Source organism: Phaseolus vulgaris, chromosome 1 (genome assembly GCF_000499845.2).
Source record: "Phaseolus vulgaris cultivar G19833 chromosome 1, P. vulgaris v2.0, whole genome shotgun sequence".
NCBI lineage: Eukaryota > Viridiplantae > Streptophyta > Magnoliopsida > Fabales > Fabaceae > Phaseolus > Phaseolus vulgaris.
The window spans coordinates 18,586,630-18,592,881 of record NC_023759.2 but is presented as its reverse complement, the minus strand read 5'-3'; positions in this window follow the sequence as shown (position 1 = coordinate 18,592,881).

Sequence of the window (6,252 nt, the reverse complement as noted above, 5' to 3'; positions counted from 1 at the left end):
GTTCCGAGTTAGGCTGTCTTATGGGTGAGACTAATCGAAATAATTGTATCTGTTCCAAGTTAGACCGTCTTATTGGTGTGGCTAATCAAAATAATTGTATATGTTCCGAGTTAGGTCATCTTATGGGTGCGACTAATCGGAGTAACTATAATTGTTTCGAGTTACGTTGTCTTTTGGGTGCGGCTAATCGGAGTAATTGTAACTCTTCCAAGTTATGTCATCTTATGGGTACGACTAATCAGAGTAATTTTATATGTTCTGAGTTAGACCGTCTTATGGGTGCGACTAATCGAAGTAACTGTAATTGTTACGATTTAGGTCGCGTCTTATGGGTGCGGCTAATCGGAGTAAATGTAACTATTCCGAGTTAGACCATCTTATGGGTGCGGCTAATCAGTGTATATGTATCTGATCCGATTTAGGCGATCTTATGGTTGCAACTAATCGAAGTAACTGTAATTGTTCCAAGTTAGGTTTTCTTATGGGTGCAGCTAATCAGAGTAATTGTATTTGTTCTGAGATAGGTCGTCTTATGGGTGCGGCTAATCGGAGTACTTGTACCTGTTCCGAGTTAGCCTCATTCCATGTTTGCAGGATGGTTCCCATGTCTGGAGTTTCCAGCCGATAAGCTTCATCGCCCAACACTTTTATGATCCTACACAGTATAAAAGTTTGGTGTTGTACTGCCTTTTATTGGCGAGGTATGATAAGATATCAACATAATCATTCATCATTCTTGACGCATGAGTTATGGTAAATTTGTCAAAGTGTTTGATCTTTGTTGTATATATCTCCTTTTTTCTCTTTTGCCATAGAGTTAAAATCGAATTATACACTATGAATTATAGACTTTATTGGAACAATGATTATATACTGTGAACTAGTACACCAAGTAAGTTCCCAGGAAAGAGAGGTGGGTCACCAATGGACATGCTTAAATACCAAGTCTTTTCTTGCTAGAACTTTCCTAAACGTGTACTTTTACACTACTACAATATGAAAAGCAATGATGACTAGGAAAGGATGCACATGTGGTGCCAACTAAGGAGTTCCAATAGTCATAAATGTGAATAGTCAAATGAAAGACTCCAACTATCTCATGTGCTCATGTGAGTATCATGTGATAGTTTGGAAGCTCAAAAAGACACTTTTAACTTTGTTACAATTGGACAATGGTTCCTCAAGTTTTAACCATCAAGTTCTAAAACCACTCAAGTTCCCCTAAAAACCAAGAACTACTTAAGAGCAATCATCTAATCTCATCTTTTAAGGCCTCAAGTCTTCCTTTAATCTCCTTTGAAATCTTTCTTATTTTTTCTTATTTATCTTCCTTTTCCATGCTTCTTGTTTAAACTCTTTTAAGCCCTTCTTTTGTTTCCTCAACTTCAACCTCATTAATATCAATACCGCAACCCCTAAAGAAAGAACTCTCCAAGGACCCAATAATTAGAATGAACATAATTCAAAGTTTCATCTATGTTATTCACAACTTTTGAAAATGACTTTCTATATTGTTTCTTGTAGACAAAGTGTTCACAAAATTGTAGAGTCTCCATCTGATTATTGTCTAATAATCAACTCTTGCACAATACTTCCATTCCTACCTAACTAATGTATTCTCAAAACTAGTGGCACACAAATGCAAAATTGATAATAGAAATAAGATAACCATTCACAATAGCAAAATGCAAAACCAAAATCACAAGAAGAGGTGAAGTTATCAAAGAGGAACAAGGAGACTACCTTTAGAAAACAACTTCTCTCAAGCTTCCAATTCTAACTTTTATTTGCTTTCCACGACAACAAATGGCATTCGCGTAGTCTCGTGTATTTCTGATGATGATTTTTCTGAGAATGAATCGACAAGACTCTCATCTAAATTGCTCTAAAATCAATTTTTCATTAATTCAACAGTGATTTCAGTTGTTTTCGTGATTAATGTACCACATATGTGTCCAAAAACTATAATTCACCATTTTATGAATGCACCAAAAAAATTTCAAGCAAAAACAAAGCAAACAAACAACAAAAACAACATCCGAGTAGTGTAAACAAAAAAAAAACACTAGTTTTCTAATTGCACTACCACAAAATTTTTAAAAATGTTACGAAATTTTTTGAACTAGTTACAAAAACATCGGGTGTAAGCTCTGATTACCAAATGATAGAAAATTAAACTCATGTAGCATTGTTCTTGACAATTTCCACTAAACAATTGACAAAATAGAAACACGAAAGGGATCAAAGATGAAGAAACTTCAATCAACTTTGACTGAATCCACAATCAAGAGAAATTGATGAGTATAGGAAGATCCACCAATTTGAATTGGAAAAACTCAAAGATAAAGACCAAAAATTCTAATGATGAACTAAGTGATAATTCTCACTTCTAGAAAATGATTCAGAATTCAAAAATGAACATTTTTAAGTACAATACTCTAGAAAAAAGACTTAAATACTAGTAAAATTGTATTCATGGGTCAAAACACTATTAAGGCTCATCCAACAAGCCTTTAAAAACTTTTAAAAAACTAGAGTGTAAAAAATCTCTAATTACAAAAAAAAAACATACACAAGGCCCAATAAAAACTCATTACAAACGGACTGCTTCTTCCTGCACCTGCATAGGTTCTTCTGCCGCCCCCATACAAAACTTGAAAAGACTTTTTTATCCTTCTTGTGTCACCTCCATTTCCGGATTACATAATCCGGAAGTAATTCTTGGATTTGAAAATAGCTTATGGATTATGTAATCCGGAATATATTTTTAAAAAATTGTATTCCGGATTATATAATTCGGAAGTCTGAATTTGAAAGTAGCTTCAAGATTATGTAATCCGGAGACGCATTTGAAAAAAGACTTCCAGATTACAAAATTCGGAAGCTAATTTAGACTTCCGAATTATATAATCCAGAAAATAATCATACACCTGAAAAAAGACTTCTGGATTACATAATCCAAAAGTTAATTACGAATTTGTAAAATGACTTATAGATTACGTAATCCAAAATATTACAGAAGGACATTTTCATAATATCAAAAGTTTATGGAGGTAGGAGAAGAAGATATGGAGGTGCAGGAAGAAAAGTCTTACAAACGAATAGAAAAAAAAAACATATATAAGACCCAATGAAAGCTCAAAGCCAAAAAAATACAAAAAAAACTAAAATACAAATATTTTATTCTAGCTCCAAGGTGACTCCTCAATTCTTAAAAAGGTCTCATCATGATGTTATCACACCTTGACGTGCCAAAGGTTAAAATCGTTATTTTTTTTTTGTTAACTTATCAATCTTGATTATGTCAGCCATATATTCTTGAAAACTTTCTTCATGATAAAAAGAACAAATAAGGGGATTGATCTTGATCAGATATAAACTACCTATGGATGCAGAAGTAATCGGATTGAATCTCTGGTACTAGTTTGTTGATATCAAAACCAATAAATTAACGCACAAAATCTAACGAAAAAAAAAAAAACACTAACGCGTAATGAAAAACACTAAAGCACAGAATGTAATTTAAGACAATGATATATGTATTAATAAGTTCTTTATGAACACATACAATAACTAGATGCAATAGCTTACAAAGATATAGAAATCACTCGCTAAAAAAGAAAGAGCGAATTACAAATATCATAATATAAAAATTAATTTCTCCAAAATCTTGAACTTGTAAGCCCACATTATATAGAAGCTAATTACTACATAATTAACGTTGTAATAAATAATAGAAAAATCTTAACTAACTAACTATAACTAACAAAATAATCATCTATTAGCAACCAGATGCTTGATCTTTAAAGAATCTACTACTTGTTTTATAATGATTCATCGCATCACTCTTCATGAGAGTTACCTTCCTAATCACCTTCTATCGATTTGTAGAAAAAAGTGACAACAACTGAATTTCTTTACTAATTCTTCAATTGAAACTAAATTATAATTATATAAGATACAAATTAAAAATTAAAAAAATGTATTTATAAATTGATAGCTTCTCTCTCTCATATATGTATATATAGATATGTATATACATATATATGAGATATATGAGATATATACCCATCGCGATCAAAATTGCGACATATAACAAGAGAATAGAAACAAATTGGTCATCTTGAGCGTTTAAGCTATAGGAGTCTTCCTTGACATAAAATCATACATATATTCTAGTATATAATAAAGCTAGGGCATTATATATGAGTGGGCATATTACAAATATTCATTTTCATGAAGTCCCACCTTTCTTCCACTTTACATAATTCTTCATTAACTTCAGATTCATATCAATTGTAGGGGCCACATTTTGAAGGATATTAATGTATATACCAAGAAATAGAACTTACATATTAGGATTAGAAGGTTTGCTTAAGGATAAAGAGGAGAATAAGATTCTATCAAATAACTCTCAAAAATTCACATTTGAAAAGGTATTCTAAAGGAGGCAGAGACGTGCGAAATTCATAAATTCTTTCTTTTCCGAGGAATATATGACTCAGCCAATGTTTAAGGAGAACATGTTGCTATTTTTTATTTTATTTATTTAAAAAGAATATTATATAATTTGTACTTTTTTTTATCAGTAAATAACAATAAAATTAAATAGGTTCATTTTAGGAGAGATTCAACCCTTACACAGCACAATAATGTTCAAAGAGTACCTTTCCATCTACATATCAACCAAAAAGATATCCTACTATTTATCTCATCTCTATCAATAATAAAAAAGAAATAACAAGAATCAACTCTTATAAAAATATTAAATTGAATGCATAAATATCAAGGATTCTAGACACAATCAGAAAATGAAAAATTAGTTGACCGTATATTTAATGAGATTCAAGACCAAACCTTAACTTGTAACAGAGATATATGAGTTTTGAAAGTCACCATTAATTAAATATTGTAATTCCATTACTATAATAAACAGAATTTTTAACCTGTGAAGTATTTTAAGGGAAGGTCCCAAAAATGATGATAGAGAATTAATAATAAACTAGTAATACCAATATTGTGAAATGCACTTAGGCGCCACAGAGAGAACTATTAGCCACATATTTCTTCTCCTTCTTTATACTCTTTATTATATATATTTTTTTTCATTTGCATCATTTCTTGCTTAATACTTTGTGCCCTAGTTGTGAAAAAGTGAGATCCCTAAAACATTGAAAATGAATAAGACTTGTGCTATTAGCATAAAGGTGATAGGTAAGTATAAAAGGTTATCAAATGGAAATGACAATATTTGATTGTTCGTTGTAAAATGACCACACAAAAATATTTAGTAGAAGCAGTTTTTTTTATTTCTGAATAAAGAAACACTTTTCGAACAATCCAATGAAGACCACAATAAATTTTAATTAAAAATAAGGTATATATATATATCGCTAGAATTTTACATACCTTAGTATATGAGCCAGGTCGAAAATAAAGTGTTTTTCTTCCATGACCTTTAAACTTTAACTTGAAAACATATTTGTTTCTAAGTTACAATAGTGCAATTTGAAATCAACTGATGGAAAATATAAATTATGTGATTCAATTCAAGTTTAAATCTTTTCAACTGAAAAACAAAGACAAAAAATATGTTAACAAGACATTAACCGTCTTTTTTAATCAGTCAAAACATTACAAGAAGTATTAAATATCAATTAATTTAGATAGACAAAAGATAATTAGTTTTAACTAAATCCTATCTTATTAACTAAATAATTATTGGTATTTAAATTAGTTTTTATTAATAATAAAAGTTTATCAAATAATTTATAAATTAATATTCGTTATTAATTATCAATATTTTAGTAATAAATATTTTATACTTATATTATGAATTATTTATTTATCTCATTCTAGACAAATTTAAAATCTAAATATTTTAATAACCAAAATCTTAGTAGTTAAAATTTGGAAGCTAAAACTTATCCAATACTATATATTAATTTAAAAATTATTTTATATTTTTTTTATTAATAATAGAAGTAATTTTAGATATAATAATTTTTTAGTTTATAAAAAATATTAAATTAAACAATATAATGATTAATTATTTTTTATTTTTAAATTAATTGTTATTTAAAAATATTTTTTTAGTGAAAATTTTAAAATCATAAATTCTTTTAAAAATAAATACATACATACTGTGGTCCATATAGTTTCATAATTAAAATAAATTGCATCTGACAATAAACAATATATTTCAAAATGTTAGAAACTATACTAATACCGTATTTGAAATATTTTTCAATT